This window comes from Protopterus annectens, chromosome 6.part0 (assembly GCF_019279795.1).
Source record: "Protopterus annectens isolate FY-2018-M chromosome 6.part0, PAN1.0, whole genome shotgun sequence".
NCBI lineage: Eukaryota > Metazoa > Chordata > Ceratodontiformes > Protopteridae > Protopterus > Protopterus annectens.
The window spans coordinates 1,672,078,496-1,672,099,551 of record NC_056737.1 but is presented as its reverse complement, the minus strand read 5'-3'; the positions used below and the strand labels follow the sequence as shown (position 1 = coordinate 1,672,099,551).

At 42.3% G+C, this 21,056-nt stretch overlaps 1 protein-coding gene across 1 annotated transcript in view; it reads right to left on the bottom strand.

The window, feature by feature from the left end:
- Nucleotides 1–21,056, bottom strand: part of THADA (THADA armadillo repeat containing) — a 3,943,996-nt gene that overhangs the window by 3,641,031 nt on the left and 281,909 nt on the right. The gene's annotated exons all lie outside the window — the stretch shown is intronic.

The following is a 21,056-nucleotide window of genomic DNA, read 5'->3' as shown; positions in this document are numbered from 1 at the left end:
TAGCACTAAATTCAGTAATTATACTGTTCACATATGAAGCATTTGTTTTTGTGATAATGGATTATTTCCTTAAAGCAGTTTACAATACTCATGGTTGAATCAGATCTCTTAGAGCTGAAAACCATTTAAGATTAATGTGGGCCATTTAATATACTGGAACCTTAAGTGGGCGAAACAGAACAGCAAAAGATGCTCAGACTATGTCCCACTGAGCCCCCCTCAATCTACAAAAAAGCAATTGAGCCTTCCCTAAATATGACAAAAATACTTTGGAATCCTCATGCAAACAACATGTATGCACTGATCAGAATAATGCCCCCCAACAAATACACCTGCACTGAGACACACTTGAAACAATGAAGATTGGACTTGGTACAATACACTATGTTCATTACTATTCCTCAGGCTTCAACCTGATTCAACATGAAATTAAAAGTGAACAGTCAAGTACAGACTCCTAGACTTGCAGGCACCAGTCAAGTCTGTCTGTATCTGAATCCATTGAAAACCCATACAAATTAAGTGCCACCCAGAATAAGTTACTTAACTCCCCTGTGAATCTAGGTGTCCCCCTGTGAAAGGGGCTTCAGTAATATATCTGGACATAACACACATGCGAGTACTCATCATGTTAACTGATAAGGTGCCCTTCTGCAACAGCTAATATCTTCTTAAAAATTCTTAAAGCTCCTAGTCTACTGATATGCAATGTGACATCATTGCTACACTAAGAAGGCACACTAATCCATACGATACACAGTTCTGACCCCTGTGAAACATGGGGTATCTGTGTCTGCAACAAAAGAGAATCTGGATGAAGACAGATGTATACATTAACAATACTTAATGAACACATTGTCTGGAGTGGCAGGAATGGCCATTACTACCTAAAGCAGAGAGATGGTGGGGGGTTAACAAGCGTCTATGGCACAAGGCCCATTGAAGATCACTTGATATACAATGTACTCCCACGGCCTTCCTTTGAAGGGCTCATTGAAATGGGTAACAGGGAAATAATCTCAAAGCAGCCAAACCAAAAACATTAGGTGGGAGCAAGACAGGCCAAAAGAAAAAAAAAAGAAGTGGTTCAAATGGCAGAATCATGAGGTGTGCTTTGACAAAGGCTGTCCTTTCTTTTTACCTTCAAGAGAAATTAAAAATGCATTTGAAGATTTGAAAGATGTACTTTTGTCAAGACAGTACCAGAATTGTTTGTGGACATCCAATGTATGAAGTATCCTTTCTTCCTCATTTCTAGGATCAGGAAAGAAAATGGGGAGATAGTTTAGCTTAAAGTAAATGCAGATACTACTTTAGACATAAAAGGATTAATTCACAAGGATACCCGTCTCTGTTGAAACTGAGACACGGCTGACTCACCATAAGAGCTTGCAACTCAAATACCCTTGTAGAGGTCAGAATAATCAGTAAAACTGTTTTCCAAGTTAAAAACCTTGAGTTAGTAAGGTTAGCTAGTTCAAATGGAGCACGTGTTAGCTTCTCCATCACAAAATTAAGATCTCAAAGAAGGGGACACAACTTTCCTTGGAGTCCTCATGCAAAACCTGGGTCAAAAACAATTTAACATAAAAATGCATTGAAAGAAGGGGATCCATGAGCAGACATGGTAAAATTACAGATAAATGAACCCTGATGGAGGAGTAAGAAAGGCAAAAGGATAGTAGCTCACAGAAATATTGAACAAACAGCCATGAGTGGGTGCTGGTTATGCTGTCGGCACCAACTAGAAAACCTTTTCCGTTTGGTAATATACGATTTCTAGTAGCAGCCTTCTTGCCTCCATTACTACCTGCTGCATATCCTCAATAAACAGGGGACAATTTGTTTTTTGAAACCTGTCTAAAGGTTCAAAGAGTGCTGAAAGGCTTGAGAATCAACAAATTACCAGCTGGAGAAAATCTACCGAAAGAATTGGTGGATAAATGGCTGGTGGTTAATCAGAATGCTGGACTGCAGTATGTGGAACTAATACTAAATCACAATAGAAAACTAGCATTAGAGTTTTCAGAGAATGTGCAAAATAACTACAATATGTTAAAACAAATGACCACAATAGAAAATTTCAACAGTAAAATAAGTATTCTGCAAGATAACATGATCAAGCTTAATGAAGAGTTAAGCAGCAGAAAACATAAAAACAAACGAAGAAGACAGAACAAATTATACAGAGGGTGTGGCAGCAGCCTCTGGACAACGTTTATGCAACTGCATACAAGTGAATGAAGCTACGAGCGAGAGGCATCAACAGGAAGTGGAAACCAATGCCATAAAAAGGTCAGAACGCTTAAATAGTAAAGAAACCAACGAAATAAGGCCAACAGAATGTGGAGCAAGGAAAAAGAACAAGTTGGGAGCAACAAAACCCCCATTAGAATGCAATGGGAACTGTAACAATGCAACGGCAAGTCCCCAATTGAGAGAGATATCGGAAGATGGTGAACGGGGGGCAGAAAAACAAAGTATGCCTTCAGTAAAGAGCCGACAAGCTGTGGATGTCTGTCAAAGAGTTAATGAAGGACAAAGAACCTGGGCCCAGGTAACAGCAGAGAGTGGACATAATAAATCTAAAAATAACTGGCAGCCAAAAAACGTCTTTGTGAGGAAAGGAAATCAGAAGAAGTATCTGGGACAGAAAAAACAGTCGTGGAAAACATAGGTACAGTAAATTTTTAAATTATTAATTTATCTACTTATGTTTTTTCAAGTCAAGAATGTTTAGCTCTCAGCAAAGGATGGAACTTTGCACCAGCTCAACGAACAAATAAAGTAGAGACAATAAATGGCCTGAGAGACCATGTCAGATTGTTACATTTTGATGTGATGTTGAAAAATTATGAAAGAAGTGATGTGTTACTTTACAAACCAAGCTGTTACAACCCTCCTTTATGTAAGGAGTGGAAATGTTTTTGAGCATATGTGAAGCACAGATAATTGAAGGATTAGGAAAGAAGGCGGAATATAATTATCTTAATATGTCTATGAAGGAAAAAGAACGCTTTAACAATTTGTTAGATAAAACTGATTTACTGCTGTTAAAAGCAGATAAAGGTGGGTCCTTGGTAGCAACGGACAGGGCAGACTATGAAAGTAAAATAAAGGAATTACTAACAGATGTTAAATATTATAAGAAAAGTGATATGAGAGAAGTAAAAAAGGGGTATGCATGAATAGATGCATGTATTGAAGAATGGTTTCTAACTAGTAGGACAGATGAAAGAGTTAGGAAGAGTTTATTGACAACCAACCCCAAAATAAGTAAGATATCAGGAATACCTAAAACTCATAAAAATCTTAACAACCCTCCTCTAAGACCAATAGTAGCCAGTGCAGGTAGCAAAACCGAGGGCCTGTCAGTATATGTAGATAAGCATTTGCAAAAAGTAGTCTCTGTAAGTGAAACTTATATAAGAGATAGGTTTGACTTCCTAAATAAATTAAAAGAAATAAAAGTAGAAGAGGGCTTTCTTTTAACATTGGATATAAAATCTCTCTACACAGTCATCCCCAACGAAGAAGGGATGGAAACTGTGAGAAATGAATTATTGAAATCAAAGAAATACTCAGCAGATACAGTAGCCTTAATAATGGAAATGATAGATATAGTACTGAATTACAACTACTTGCCTTTTTATGAAGAAATCTATGTACAAACGAATGGGGTTATGATGGGTGCAGCCCTAGCACCCAGCTATGCAAGTATGTTCATGAATGGCTGGGAAGCAAATATATTATAAAGTGAGTATAAACAGCAGATAGTCAAGATTGTGAGTTTGATGATGTTTTTATGGTGTGGAGAGGAATGTTGGACAAACTAGAAGAGTTCACTAAGTATATGAATAATGTGTGCACATATTTACATTTTACACACGATTATAATAAGAAAGAAATTAATTACCTAGATATTACAGTATATAAAGAGAAAGAAAGTTTGGAATCTAAAATCTATAAGAAAGAAGTTCAGAATAATAGTTATTTACACTATTCAAGTTTGCATCCCAAGAAAACCAAAATGAATACAATAAAGGGACAGTTAAGTAGAATAAGTAGCTTAACATATAAAGATGAAGATTTTTTTAAATGAGGCAAAAGACTTTGGTTCCAAGATGGAAGTTAGAGGATATCCAGAAAAAGAAGTAATGAAAATATTACATGAACAAATAGAGATGAGAGGAAAAAAGTAAAACAAGAAATGAATCTTGTATGACACAATATAAGTATAGAACAGCAATGACCATACAAAATAGTGTAGATTCAGGAGCAATAAAAAGGGTGATAAATCATTAATTGGGGAGTGCTTAAAATAATTAGTGAAATAATTAACAAAACAGGTGAACAACCAAAGTTTGTGCAGAAGAGGGCTAAAAGTTATAAGAACTTCAAGCTAAACTAAATAAACCAAAGTAAGTAGTAAATAAGAGAGGGATGATAAGATGCTTTAATTGTAATATGTGCAACTTTCTATACACAGATTCCTCAGAAATAAAGGTGGGTAAGAATGTGATTAGAGTTCCAGGTGTTTTTAACTGTAAATCAAAAAATGTCTATTTAATAACCTGCCTGGATTATAAATCCTTTTATATTGGCAGAACAACTAGAGAGCTATATAAAAGGATTTATGAGCACAAATATGCCATACAGAGAAGGGATGAAAAGAATGCTTTAAGCAAACATTATAAGTTAAAAAATTGTAAAAGAGAGTATAAATTCTTGGTAGTAGAGGCCCTTCCTAGTGATACTACTGTTATGAATATAGAAGAGCTGGGTTGGCTAGAATACTTATGGCAGGTCAAACTTAATGCCTGCTTCCCACCAGGTTTAAATGATAGGGAGGAATTGGTTATGTGTTTGAAAAGAAAGAGGCTCAAAAATTAGCAATACTTTCTAAAATATATAGTGAAGTAGTATGTTGGTGAAAGTGTGTTTCTTAAATGTTTTCAAATGTATTAAGTATTTTAGGAAATGTATAAAGTATTTCCTGAGTGTATTTTTAAATGCTTTTCTTAACTTTTTGTAGTATTTTTTACAAAGTTAGCTTTTTGGAAGTTGTAAGTAAGAGGAAGTGACACTTTAAAGTGAATGCATCATGTGATGAGTTTAAACCATGTGACAATTGAAGCCTTAAAAAAAGGAATTTTGTAGAAGTAAACCTCAGTCTGAAGAAGTCTCTGTAGAGTTGAGATGAAAGTGCTAACTGGAGGTGATTTTACTGTTTTATTAAAGTGTGGTAACCTAAGAAGACACCGCTATTTTCTTTATTTGTTTTTACAAATTTATTGGTGAAAAGCTGCTTTTGGTGGATATGGAGACATATGACAGATAAATGAACCCTGATGGAGGAGTAAGAAATGCAAAAGGATAGTACCTCACAGAAATATTGTAAAAACAAGAGAACAAACAGCTATGAGTGGGTACTGGTTATGCTGTCGGCACCAGCTAGAAAACCTTTTCCGTTTGCTAATATAAGATTTCTAGTAGCATCTTTCTTGCCTCCATTAGTACCTGCTGCATATCCTCAGTAAACAGGGGCCTAAAGCAAATTACGAACCTATCATCCAGACAGTCAGTTGAGGTTGATTGGGGCGAGGTATATCTAACACCCCTGATCTTGTGCGAGTAGATCCATTCTCTGAGGAAGCTTGCAGTAACTTCCCCTGGCCATTTCCAAAAGATGGAAGAACCAATGTTGCCTGGAGTAAAAAAAAAAAAAAGAGTCATCAGGGTGAAGAGGGTCCTAATAAACTGAGCACAAATTTCCTTTCCCAATAAAGCATGACAATAGCTGCCCCCATTGCTACACCTTTCTTTTGGAGAAATAATGCCCATCCAAAAACACAAAGTTGTCTTTTAAAAAAAGTTCCATCAACAAATCCAAAGTATTAATATCATTGTTAACAAAAGTGCCCATCTCCACCAAAAAATCATGAAACCATTCGAGACCACATCATGGGGAATTACATTAAACAAGTTAACATCAATTGTTTTGAAATCTGTGCTCAATTTATTTGGGCCCTCTCCACCCTGTAGGTTATATTTGAGATTCCTGGATGACATTATTATTTTTTGGGAGGAAACAGAAGCTAACTTACAGCAGTTTATTGATTATTTAAATCAAACTACCCCTTTTTTTACTTTTACTGCCACTTGGAGTAAAACTGACATTAACAGGAGATCTGTCAGCAAAATCTATAGGAAACCTACTTATTTTAATTGTTATTTACATTGTGACAGTTGTCATCCTGCTCATCACAAAAAGGGTATAGTGAAGGCTCAATATGTTCGCCTCACCAGGATGACATCTGATGATGCAACCTTTGTGAGGGAACTGAACTTTCTCATGGACCTGTTTCTATTTAGAGATTACCCAAAAGTTTTAGTTGAGGCAGTATGTTCTGAAGTTACTAAAAAAAAAAGGATGACCCTGGTTTTTAATCCTCCCCTTCTTTTTGTTCAAGCCAGTAACATATCAGCACCAATTTTGGATGTCAATATGAGCTCGAGAAGGGACTATAGTTCGTCCTTTATTACTATTTTTACTCCTGAGTGTTCACAAAAATATACAAGATTTTGAACACTTACTGGCACATTTTTGGCATTTACAACGAGCTTAAAAAGATATATAAAAATGGGGTTAGGATGGTATACCGAAGGGGAAGAGGTTTTAAGGAAATATTAGAAGCTACTAGTTATGGTGGCAACTCCTTTTCATCTAAAAGGAAATGTACCCTAAAGTGTGTTTTTTGTAATTATTTTAAACATCTTATTGAACTGGATAAAGTCTATGTGAATGGGATTTGTATTCATGTACATTTTCATTGTAATTGTAACACCAAGGGTATTGTGTACCTTGCCCTTTACAAATCCTGCAATTGTGTTAGGCTTTCGAATACTGGCCAAGGTTCTTGCCACCCCCATACTGCCTTTTTTAGGCAAGGCTCAAAATACAAACCCACCGCCGAAAATAGCACAAGTAACAGAAAACTGAGGGTAATGCTGCTCAATGCCAGAAGTCTAAACCTCAAAATGCATGCACTTGAGGCACTCCTCAGTATGGAGAAAATCGATATATGTGCAGTAACAGAAACCTGGTTTAAGGCTCCAGAGAGCACCCCAGCACTACCAGGCTACAACTCATACAATACATTTCGGCCACAAAACCTGGACAGAAATACAAAAGGCAGTGGAGTATCCATATTCATCAAGGATACCCACACCTCCAGGTTAGTGGCACAGCACGATGGTTCAGAGATCATCCACGTGCAACTAATAACAGGCAAAACTGCTATTCAAATTATAGCTTGCTACAGATCACCCACCATGTCCCAGGACCCCCACTCCGCATTCTTGAAAACACTGGGAAACATAAAGGTCCTACCAAACACCCTGATATTGGACGATTTCAATTACCCAAACATTAAATGGGTGAACTACTCAAGTACGAACTCCCTTGCCCAACATTTCCTAGAATTTATAAACTCAAACGCCCTGGATCAACTAGTCAACACTACCACCAGAGGTGACAACATATTGGACCTGGTCATCACCAACATGGGTGACCAGTGTTCCATACCGGAGGTCAACCCCTCGCTGGTTAGATCTGACCATAAACTAATCACCCTGGATATCCACATTCCGCCACCACCCCCTGTCAAAGAAACCACCGTGAAAAACTTTTCAAAAACAAACTTCACATTACTTAAGACCGAGGTGGGAAGTTTCACAGCCCCCATGCTAAAGGATAATGCTGTCCAAGCTGCAAAATCCTTTACTAATGCACTCTACGGGCATCTACAAGAATGCATGGATTGTGCTATCCCAAACAAAACCAAGACTCACTCCTCCAAGAAAAGGAAACCAGTCTGGTGGACCCCTGCCATAAACAAGCTATACAATAGGAGGAGGAAACAGAAGAGAGTAAAACCCAAAAAGGGAAGTCATCCCTGATCAGTATCAGCAAGAAACTACGTTCCCTCATAAAATCATCCAAGGCTAGCTTCGAAAGAAAAATTGCCATGGACTCCAAAGATAACCACAAGGCATTCTTTAGCTATGTCAAGAATCTAAGTGGCAATTCTCAGATCTGCTCAGAGTTAGTGCAGAATGGCACAAAATACACTGAACTGACCGATATAGCCAACATCCTGGCAGACAGGTTCAGTGCAAACTTCACCCCGCTCTCACCTCCAAAAGGGCCCATAACTATACCAGAAGAATGTAGCGCCCTTGAAATCAAAGACACTCAGGTTAAAACAGCCCTCTCAAAATCAAAAAACACAGCATCAATGGGACCGGGCGGTGTCCCTGGCTGCGTCCTACACAAGCTCAAAGATGAACTAACCCCTCACCTAAACACACTGTTTAAACTCAGCCTCTCCACAGGCTACATGCCCACAGAGTGGCACACAGCAACGGTTATTCCGCTCCACAAAGGTGGAGCCACAACGGACCCGGGGAACTATCGCCCTATAAGTCTGACTAGTTTGGTCTGCAAAGCTATGGAACGTATCATCATGGATCTCATTAACAGAGACATTGGAAACCTCCAAACACTGGACCCTACCCAGTTTGGCTCTGTTAAGGGCAGATCATGCCTCCTAAACCTGGTGGACTTCTTTGAGACAGTTACCAAGGCTTTAGACGAGGGAAAGGTGGTCCACACAGCCTACCTACACCTTGCAAAGGTCTTTGACACCATTTCCCACTCCGGTATTATAGACAAGCTCACCAGCCTGAACATAAACCCCTACATCATGAGATGGGTTGCCAACTAGCTCACAGACAGAACCCACATGGTAAGAATTGCAGGAGCTAGGTCTGACTCTAAACCGGTTACAAGTGGTGTTCCCCAGGGCTCAGTCCTAGGACCCCTCCTGTTCGGCATATACTTCTCAGAGGTACAGGCAAGCACAGGAGGACTATGGCTGACCAAGTTCACAGACGACTGTAAACTTGGGGCTATAATTGACTCTCCAGCTGACACAGACATCCTCCAAAAGGGTCTCACTGAGACAGATACCTGGTGTCAAAACCATGTCCTCGAGCTAAATGCCAAAAAGTGCATAGTCATTCCCTTTGGAAAAAACAAAGTGCCCACAAACTACCACATAGGTGGTAGCCCCCTAAATACAAAAGACATAAGGGATCAGGGGACCCAAGAAGATAGTAACCTCTCCTTTGATTATCACATTGCCAAAGTGGTTAGAAAATCCTTCTATGTGGCCCACCTAATCACAAATGGGTTTGCATCCAGATCGAAAGGGGTCATTGGGCCCCTCTACACATCACTCATCAGACCCTAGAGTACAATGCCCCATTTGGGATGTACCTTACAAGACACCTGCAACAACTGGAAAGACCAGAGAAGTTCCTCACCAAGAGGATCACTGGTCTCAAGCAGATGCCCTATGCAACTCGATTGAAGAAACTCCAGCTGTATTCGGTTGCATACTACCTACTCAAAGGTGATCTCTGTCTGACATACAAGGCCATGTCCAACCCAGAATTGATGGACATGCTCCACCTAAAGAAAACCATATCCCCTCGAGCCACACGCTCCAGGGATCTAAACCTCACCACAACAATAAATAAGACGTGCTGGAGGGATAGATTCCTGTCCCAGAGACTTCCCATGCTCTGGAACAAGATTCCAATCTACATTAGGTAGAGCTCTTCGCTAACCCTCTTCAAGAGAAACCTTGACAAGTGGATGGGAAACAGAAAGTTTACCCCGGGGATCACTTCAATGGCTCTGCTGGACAGAGGCACAGGGAACTAATTTAAGGGGGTGGCGAAAGCCAACACATTCTGGCTAGGCTTATAAATGCCTTCGGGCAGATAGCCTAGTACCTACCTATGAACCTAAGACACAAAGAAAGTTCAGAGAGAGTGTTTATGAACACATTCTGGACATTAGGAAAGGTAACAATAATAATGCTTTATCAAAACATGTCTCTGAAATTGCAAACCATGAATTTGGGTTTATAGGAATTGACCATGTGTCTAGTGATGTCAGGGGTGGTCCTTGGAATGATATTTTACAACTTAAGGAACTCAGATGGCAAATTAAATTAAATGCATGTTTTTTTCCTGGTTATTAAATGTTTATCTATTGTGAGTGTTTTGACGCTTCGTTCATATTGCATTTAATTATTTAATATTTTTTATGTTTGATTTTAAATAATTTTTTGGATGATGGCTAATTGATTCATTTAGTCACATGATAAATTGGAGGGATATTTAAGTGAGTGAAGTTACTGTGTTTAACTCTGAAGAAGTCTGTGGATACAATCAGACGAAAGCGCTTTTCATTAAATCTGGTTTTCTGTATCTTGGTGTTGCTTCACTCATTTGTTCCTTAAGTGTGTTTCTTGGTTTGTAAACATGTCTACAATGATTCAGAGAGTTAACAGCCTTGATCACAGCAAGCGGCTTTTACATTTATGTGTTTGCATCAGTCTTTGGTGTCCCACACACCTTGCACTATTATACCTCCTGAAACTGCTCCTCAAGCAAAGTCTGAGATGTTTGTGGTGACTGACTGCTTTGAAACAGGGAGAGAAAAGCAGAGACCTGGATTTAAGAATTTCTGATGCTGGAGGTGGGATCAAAGAGAATTCAGATACCACTGCATCTTTCTCATGTGAAGTCTTGCCAGTGATACTATGAGAATTGTAGAAGCCATGAGACACAAAATCCTGAAGTGTTCCCCCACAGCGACTGAAAATTGAGTGGAAAACCAGAGAAATAGATCTCAATACAGATCTACTTTTCTGCAGAAGAAAAGCTCTTTGAACCAAGGGGTTTAGCTGACACCCTGGGAAACAATCCTGTGAGGAGTCAAAAAAAGCCTTTGAATGATATCTTGGAATCACAGCTTGTGTAGCAAATATCTAATCCAAATAAGAGATTTCTAACACTTTGAAAAATAGTCCACAAAGATAAGCAAGCCATCTAAATGTGGATACCCTGTCGCCTGCAATGAGCTATAATTGGAGCTAAACACTCTGTGAATACTGTTGGTACTGTGGATAGTCCAAAGGGTAAGGCAGAGAACTGGTAAGGTTTTGTGCATTTGGATCACATTAAGATACATCTAAAGGACAGTCTATGTTAAAATAAGAAGTTATGTACTTACCATAACGTTCCATCTGAGTAGGTGAACTTCATTTGTCAGCAACCTTTGGGAATTGGATCCGACCTCGGATCCAAGCCGGCAGTTTTCAACAGCTTTAGATCAGAGCTCCAAGCTCCTTCCCCTACCCATAATCCCCTGCCAACCCTGACTGACCCCAGCTCAAGTTTGCCCAATAGCATAAACTGCTAGCAATGACTAATCCCAAGATAAGTGGGTAAAATCCATGGACCTGGATATGAGAACATTCGCAAGTGAGGGGGCAGGAGAGAGGGACGGTTGCTGACAAATGAAGTTCACCTACTCAGATGGAATGTTATGGTGAGTACATAACTTGTTAATCTGAAGTAGTTAACTTCATTTGTGCAGCAACCTTTGGGACAGAGTCCCCAGCTACCTGAATCTTGGGCGGCCTTCATGGAAGGATGTTCCAGAGCACTGCAGAGCCAAAGGATGCTCTCCCTCTGGAGATGATGTCCAATTTGTAGTGACTGATAAAAGTATGAGATGAAGCCCAAGTGGCTGCTGAGCAAATATCATCCAAAGAAACTCTAGCTCTAAAAGCCGCAGAGGTAGACATAGATCGAGTAGAGTGGGCATGGACTCCCTGAGGTGCGGGCCTGCCCGAACTTTCGTATGCTAAAAGGATACACTGTGAAATCCATCTAGAGAATGTGACTTTAGACACAGATTTACCCAAGTTAAATTTGGCAAAGGAGATGAACAACTGGTCGGATTTCCTATGACCAGATGTCCTGTGGATGTAGAAGCAAAGTTGTCTATGCACATCCAATGAGTGTAATTTGTATTCTCCTTTGTTATGGTAGTTAGGAAAAAAGACTGGCAAGTTGATGGACTGGTGAATATTTGACTCAGTGGCAACCTTGGGAAGAAAGGAGGGATTGGTCCTGAGGTAAACTCTATCCTTGTGAAAGGTCAAGTATGGGGGGTTTACACAGAGGGTCTGTAGTTCAGAGACCCTTCGAGCCGAGGTGATAGCGACAAGAAAGGCCGTTTTCCATGATAAGAATTTAAGATCTATGGAAGCTGCAGGCTCAAATGGGGGAGCTGTCAAGGCCTGAAGCACCAGCGTTAAATCCCAAGGAGGGACTACATCCTTCACTGGGAGTCTGAGCAGAAAGGTGCCCTTCAAAAAGGTCTTACACAATTTTGTGGTGATCAAAGGGCCCAATTAATTTCCAACGTGATAATGAGAGATAGCTGCTAGTTGGACCTTGACTGTGGAGGAACTAGCTCCCTGATGAAACAGTCCTGACAAAGTCTAATACAGCGGGCAGAGGAGCTGTAAAAGGATCCAAATGTTTGCGTTCCGCCCAAATGGAGAAATGTTTCCATTTGCTGCTATAGAGCTTTCTAGTAGAAGGCTTATGCGCAGCTACTAGAATGGTTTTAACTGGGGAAGAGATACCGGGAGTCCTAGCTATGAGTGGAACAGGAGCAGCCAAGCTGTGAGGCTTGAGGTTGTCCAGGTTTGGGACTAGGAGATCTAGGGGGTGGGATATTAGATCCAGACGGGGATCCAGAATCCAAGGAGGATTCACCAGATGAGACCAAAGGTAAGGAAACCAGGTTTGACGAGGCCAAAACGGGGCAATGAGGATTATCCTGCTCCCCAACCGACTGGCTTTCTGAAGAAACTTCAGCATTAGAGGAAGAGGAGGGTAAGCATAAAGAAGACCGGGAGGCCAAGCATGCACCAGAGCTTCTCTCGGGGGTTCCCCAGAGGGGAAATAAGAGCGAAGTAGTCGTAACATTTTGTGTTTGAGGGAGAGGCAAAGAGATCGCAACAGGGTTGACCCCATTTGGCGAAGATCCGATTAGCTATCTCGGAATTCAGAGACCACTCATATGGTAACAGGATGGTGCGACTTAGTTTGTCCGCTAGGATGTTGGACCGTCCCGGAATGTGCATTGCTATGAGAAAGCGGTTGGTGGAGATCGCCCATTCCCACACCCTCATGACCTCTTGACAGAGTGGGTAAGACCTGGTTCCCCCCTGTTTGTCGATGTACCAGACAACAGACATGTTGTCAGTCTGAATTGCAATCGTTCCTACAGGAAGAAGGTCCTGAAGTGCTTGCAACGCTAACAGCACTGCCCTCATCTCTAGGACGTTGATATGCAGTGAGGTTTCCGTGAGGTCCCACGTGCCTTGGACTGTCCTGCCCGAACAATGCCCCCCCCCAGCCGAGGCGGGAGGCGTCCGTGGTCACCGTGGCTAGTGGAGGGGTCATAGAAAAGGGACGTCCTTGCTGAAGGTCTGGAGATTGGAGCCACCATGGAAGGGCCCTCCTGCAGGCCCTGCTGAGGGGAACGGGATGGCTCAGAGGGTAGTGAAGAAAGGACCACTGGACCTGGAGAGTCCATTGTAAGACCCTCATGTTCAAACGTGCCATTGGCAATAGGTTGATGGCTGCCACCATCGAACCAAGAGCCCTCAGGACCAATTCCGCCGGGGGGAGCTGGAGATTATAGAATGGTCTGCACATGTAGCCTCAGGGATAGTAGCCGGTCTGTGGTCAAGAAAGCTAGGAGCTTGTGTCCAATCTGGCCCCTATGAAGTCGACAGTCTGAGTCTATGTTGATAGTGATCCCCAGCCGGGGAGCTAGACAAAGAAAATAGTTTCTGGCTGTACAGAGTAGATGCCTTGTCGGGGTGGTCAGGAGCCAGTCGTCCAGGTACAGGAAGACCTGAATTCCCTGGAGCCTCAGGTGGGCTGTTATCACTGCTAACACTTTGGTGAACACCCTGGGGGCTGTGGTGAGACCAAAGGGGAGGACCCTAAATTGGAAATGACTGGCTCCCAGCCGGAAGCGGAGGAACCTCCTGGATCACCTATTCATCAGAATGTGGTAGTACGCATCCTTGAGGTCTACAGAGCACATCCAATCGTTCTCCCACAAAAGGGGGAGAATGGATTGAAAAGTGACCATGCGGAACTTCTCTTTGGTTACTGACAGGTTCAGGGAAGAGAGGTTGAGGATCGGTCTTAAGTCCCACGTCTTTTTTGGCACCAAGAAGAACCTGGAGTAAAACCCGAATCCGCACTGGTCTGGGGGGACATGTTGGATGGCTCTTTTTTCCAGTAAATGTTGGATTTCCATTGCTGCGGCCTCCCTCTGCTCGGGTGGGACATCGGGGAGGTATCTGGGGCTGCGTGGATAACGAGAAAAGGGAATTTGGTATCCTCTGGATATGATGCGAAGCACCCAGCGGTCTGTCGTGATGGACTCACAAGCTGCTGGGTGCTTCGAGAAATGCCCCCGACTGCCTCCAGAGTGGAGCAGTCGGGCAACCCATCAGGGGTGTTGCGTGGGTTGGTCCAAGAAGGGTTCTCTGGATCCAAAGTTCCGGGGGCCCCGTCTGCCTCTAGGGCGGCATCCACCCTGCCCTCCTCTGCCGCGGAACGGCTGGGAGTCCGGAGGAGGAACCGGACTGTTGCGACTTCCAGAACCACATCTTCTTCTGTCCCTTTTGGTTCTTAGGAAAGGACCTCTGGGGAGCAGAGAAGCGGACTCCGACGGCAGACAACGTCTTCCCATCCTTTTCGCTCTGGACCAAGGTATCTCGCATGGTTTTGCCGAAGAGGGCAGAACCATCAAAAGGGGCATTAGCGAACGATGCCTTAAAGGGCTCCGCAAAATCACAGTGTCAGAGCCAGGGCTGACATCTCATAACGAGGCCCGCTCCGCCGGCTCTAGCGGCTCCTTCCGTGGCATGAGACAGAAGCCGCATAGAGGTGTAAGATATGGATCGTAGAGTGGCCATCCGGGTGGAGTGCAATTGTTTGTCCTCCGCGGACATGGACTCGGGGGGGGGCGACGCAGCATACTGTTTGATAAGGTCCCGCTGCAGTCGGAGCACGTGTGCCATGTAGTTCAGCGACCTCACAGAGAAGGACGCTGAACTAAACACCCCCTTCCCTAGGCAGTCCATCGACCGAGACTCCTTGCTCGGGGGATGAACCGAGGGACTCTCCTGAGCAAGTTCCCTCTTGGTGGCTGCCGCCACCAACATGGCATCTACCGGGGGACCCTTACTCCAGTGGGACTTGTCAGAGTGGGCTAAGGATCTTGTCCGGGCGCTTGGGGACTGGCTCCACAGTGTCCGGCTCCTTCCACGCCCTGGTAGTGATCAAGTCTACCAGGGGGTCAGCCGGAGGGGACAGCCAAGAGGTAGACGGGCCTGCTTCAAACGCCTCCAGGAACACGGATTCGTCTGAGGTAGGCTTTGGGGCAGACCACCCCCCCTTTATTCTGAGCATCTCCATGATGTCACCAAATGAGACATCTTCGGGGGGTGATCTTGGGGAGCCTTCCCCTTCCTCCAAATCCGTGTCCTCAGTCAAGGACTCGGGGGAGTCCAGGTGCCTCCTCTTGCACCTTCGCTTGGGAGGGACCTCCTCGGGGGGGGGGGCTGTCTGAGGAGGTCTCACCAGCAACGTCTTGTTCCACTGGAACTACCTGGGATGTCAAAGCAGGCTGTCCCTGGGGCCGGGTGATGGAAGCCGGGCCCAACTGAGAAGGAGTGCAGGGTGGAGCAGTGGCAAGGGTCAGGGGCCTGGAATCCCTCGACAGAACCCTCTCCACCACGTGGAATGCCGAGGGAGAGCTGCTCTCTCTGGGATCCGAAAGCAGACTCTCCCTCGGATCCGACGGGTGGATCGGGGCCGGCACCGAAGGGATCGGATCCGACAGACCAGCATGCTCCGACCCGGACAGAGCCGAATGCATACCGATACCACCGGATCCGAAGCTCAGTCCTCGGCTCCGAGAGCTTGGATCCGAAGAAAATGGACCCGACAGACTCGAGGGAAGTGTCGGCGCTGAAGTACCCGAGACTATCGGCGCCAACACACCCCCTGGCTCCAAGGCTGCCTGGCTCCGAAGACTCCAAACCCGGGAAATGGAACGGAGAAGGAGCTATCAGGGCAAAGAAGGGGGTCGAGCTCCCCCCCAGAGGGGGGGGGAGGCAGGAGCACTCCCATCTGCAGTTGGGCCTGGAGGAATCTTCTCATCATCCGGTCCAAATCTGCATCTGTGAGACTTTTCGTAGATCTCGACGAGGCCACGGAGCCGGGGCGGGAGTGTCGCCTCGATGACCTCGAAGGAGATCGGGTCTCCTCCACCTCAGGACCCGGTGAAAAGCATGGGGACTGGATCCGAGAAGGAGGAGAACCAGAAGACCTAGAGGGAGAAGACAGCTTAGCCGGGGGGGGGCCGAAGCTGAGGCCTCGGCCCGCCGCTTGTGGTGCTTCTCCCTCTTCCTTTCCTTCCTAGCCTCCCTCTCCTCCAAGCCTATGGTGGGAGGTTGAGTCCCGGCCGGGGGGAGGGAAGCCGGAGTGGCAGCTGCTGCAGCTGCTGTGGGAGCCACGGAAGGACCGGAAGGTAGAAGCCGAATCCGGGGGCAGAAGACCCGCCAGAATCAGCTTAGACCTCCGGTCCTTAAGTGCCCTGGGGTTGAACGCTGCACAAATGGTACAACCAGAGGACAGGTGTTCAACCCCAAGGCACAATACACACCGAGTGTGGCCATCTGCTGGGGACAGCTTATGGCCACACTTGGTGCACTTAGAAAACATTAACTTTGGGGCCTCAGACATACTCAAGAAAGTAACACACACACACACACACACACACACACACACACACACACACACACACACACAGAACCACGAAGGTAGGGGAAGGAAATAAAATAAACTAAGAGATTTTAGACTAAAAAGGGGCTAAACCCAGTCTCATACCAAAGATTAAAGAAAAAATGTAAAAAGTTAAATTTTTTCTCACAAAGAGAACGAGAACGCCAGGAGACTCAGGATCAAGCTGCTGAACGAAACCGTGGCAAACTAGATCTGGGGTCAGTCAGGGTTGGCAGGGGATTATGGGTAGGGGAAGGAGCTTGGAGCTCAGATCTAAAGCTGTTGAAAACTGCCTGCTCGGATCAGAGGTCGGATCCGATTCCCAAAGGTTGCTGCACAAATGAAGTTAACTACTTCAGATCAGACTATTTCCAAATGGCTTCTCTAGGTCCAGATCAGTTTTTGCCAAGACCAAAGTCTGGATAAATAGTGATATGATAAGCATCTCTTAAATCTAGTGTTACCAGGAAACTTGAATGAGGAAGTGGAGGTAACAGGATGTGAAATGGCATCTTGAATTTGGGCACTATCACAAACAGGTTTACGAAAAAATGATCCAGAACTGATCTCCAAGCACTTTCTTTCTCTGGCACCAAAAACTTGCCTAGAAAAGGAAGGTAGAAAAATGTTAGAGAGTTCACTGCATCAACTTTCCCCTTCCATCAAACTTTTGATAACCTCTGCAGCAGAGGGATGAAACAGTAAATCACTGTGCAAAGGAGAATTTAAAATCTCTTTTTTCACGTCACCGGAGAGGTCCTGAAAAGGGTCTATATTACGAGAGTGAAAAGACATTTATGCGAATACGCAAACGTCGAACTGTATAGCACGAAGTGGACTTAGAGCGAAAGTTGAAAACCGCGAAAATGGAAATATCGAATTTCCATGGTTGGCCCGTCTGTGGATTAACTGCATAAGGTAAGTGTTGGATAGTTACGGAGTTTAGGATAGGGTGCGGGTTAAGGTAAGCGCTTAGATAAGTAATGTATGTTAGATTTAGTGTAGGGTTAGAGGCAGGGTTTTGTTAAATGTATGTATGTAGGTTATTTATTTTGTTTGTGTATATTTTCGTAGGGGAAATGTGCGGTAGTTACAGACCTTAGGGTTAGGGAGGGGTTAAGGATAGTGCATAGATAGTTTTGGATGTGGGGTTTAGTAGTGTTGGAGGTAGGGTTTTGTTAAATGTATGTATGTGGATTATTTGTTTTGTTTGGGTGTATGTCTGTATAGGACATGAGCAGTAGTTACGGACCTTAGGGTTAGGGAGGGGTTAAGGAAAGTGCATAGTTAGTTGTGTATGTGGAGTTTAGTGTCAAGTTAGAAGTAGGGTTTTGTGCTTTACTTTAGGTTAGAAGTAGGGTTTGGTTAGTGTATGTATGTGATTTATTTATTTTATTTATGGGTAGGTAGTATATAGGTAGTGGTGGGGTTGGCCAACTATGACAGTTTGATTTTTTTTTTTGCTGTTTAGTGCATTCAGGATTTTTGCATTTCGCGGTATAGAGGGTCGATATTTTGGTATTCGCGCATAGGGTTTTTCGCTTTCATAATATAGATCCTTCTGAAAATGCAGCCAGGCATTCCTCCTCAAAACAGTACCAGTGGCCATAGCCCTTGAAGTATCAACTGAGTCATACACACACTATTTATTTATTGTTTCTTTATTGACATTTGTTGACCGGGAAAATCCACTGGGTCAAATAACCCATTTTCAGTGGAGGCCTGGGGAAAAAAGGTCCACAAACACTTTACAATAGCAAGAAGCATACATTTACATGACAATGAAAAATGAGATATAGTAATCACAGAAATACAGACATTTACAGTATAATAAAAGGTCCCTCATTGCAAGAATAGTCACAGTACAAACATTTTAGATAACACAAAGCAAACAAGTAGAAGTGCAATCAGCAAGAGGCAAAAGGTAATTTTATTTCTTAGTTGTCTGATTAGAACTGCATTTGAAATAGTAGTAGAAATATTGTGTAAAGAGGGGTGGAAAGGGTTATGGTAGGTTGCAATTTGTTGTACATAAGCAGCTGGGGATGTTTAATGTTTTTTAGAGCAGATTTAAAGGCTTTTAGTGAGTCAAGTTGAGTGATGTGTGAGAGAATGAGTAATGATTTGCAATGGGAAAACTAAATTTAAAGCAGATATTTCCTCACAAGAAAACTTCAAACAAAACATTCCTCATACTTTCACAATTAGTCAGAATAAACGTTAACATACGAATCTGACAATTCAAAATTCTGCAAATCAAATTTGCAGACGCATAGACTATTTTCCATACTTATCAATAATTTTCCCATCCTAATTAGAAAGAGTAGGATTGGAATTGGCTACATGCTTAGCAGCAGTAGGCTTAACTAAAGCTATAGCAGCTGGGTCAGGGTTGGGAAAAGTGCATAAAAATTTAAAAATATTGAGGTACTTTGTATATTATATCTGTCATTTTTGGGACAGATGGCCAACTATCAGGAAAATCAGGAAAATTGCAGGCAGTGACACATTCTCCAGAGCTGACAGAACTGAATGACTGGGTGAAGGCTCTTGAAATTTAGTCTGTGACAACTAGAAAGTATTTTCTCAGGGACTGAGAAACCTCTGTGTTCTCCCACTGAATTACCTATGCAAACTTAGTGTTGAACCAATGGGAGAATGAATTTATCTATAGCGATAAGAATCCATCAAATGCAAACGTCTTATTATATAAGCATTTTGCAGACGATTGTTTTTTTAGTTTGGAAGGGAGATGAAGAAACCAAGAGGAGATATACGGAGTACTTAGATGACACTATAGCATTTTTAAAATTTAAAATGAGTTGTTCTGCTGAACAGATAAATCCAAAATCCGCACACAAGACTGGAACCAGTGAAAGTACGTCAACAAAAAGTTTTTATGTAACACAAGGTTAGCGCTTTCATCCAGTGTCAATCATCAGACTTCATCAGACAATGTACAAAATCACAACCCTTCATAAAATACTCATTCCAATTAAAATATCAGCCAATAAAGTAACTAATGTGTTTACGCATGTCACTGCATCACTGAAAGAGCTTTTAAAGCAATACACTTTTACTTTGTTGCAATTCATAACCATAAATATAAAAATGTAATTACTAAGGTAATACCAACAATAAAAATAAATATTAAATCAATATTTTCACCTAACCTGCAAATAAATACGAAGTTACTATATTATTCAATAAACTTTGTTCATAAGGTTGCAATACTTAGGATGTAAACAATAATATTCATAACCAAGCATATTAATAAATATAAACAAAAACAAATTGCTACTTAATAAGATATGTACAAATTGTGTAAAAATTGTGTGAATTGAATAATATATTAACTTTGTATTTATTAACAGGTTAGGTGAAAATATTGATTTAATATTTATTTTTATTGTTGGTATTATCTTAGTAATTACATTTTTATATTTATGGTTATGAACGCAACAAAGTAAAAGTGGAAAGTATTGCTTTAAAAGCTCTTACAGTGATGCAATGACGTGCTTAAACACATTACTTACTTTACTGGCTGATGTTTTAATTGGAATGAGTATTTTAAGAAGGGTTGTACATTGTCTGATGAAGTCTGGTGATTGACACTGGATGAAAGCGCTAACCTTGTGTTAAATAAAAATTTTTGTTGACGTACTTTCTCTGGTTCCAGTCTTGTGTGCGGATTTTTGGATTTACTTTTGGTCTCAGAGTTTTTTGTTTACTGCTGAACAGATAACCTTTTTGGATGCGAAAATAGAAATATGGGAGTTATAAATACAAGTACCCATAAGAAACAAGTGCATGCAAATATATTTACTCATAGGAGAAGCATGCATGTTCCACATGTGTATAAAATGAATAGCCAAAGGCCAATTCATCATAATCAGTAGATTAAACACTAGTGATGTAAAGTGCAGAGACCAAATAGAGGAAATGGCCTTGGAGCTTTATGAGAGGGGTTATAGCCAGACAGTAGTAAAGGAAATTATGAATGGAGTAATAGCCAATAGGGATGGAGTAGCTAAACCCTTTTTCACTGAGGTCAGGCCTTGTAATTTGGGTGCTGACGTACATAAAATATCAAGCAAGGGTAAAATTAGATATGTAACCACATTTAATGGAAGGACTGAAGCTATAAAGAGAATAATACAAAAGAATTGGAATATATTAACAACCATGCCTGAGCTAAAGTGTTTAATAGATGATAAATCAAGTTTCGCATACATAAACTGTAA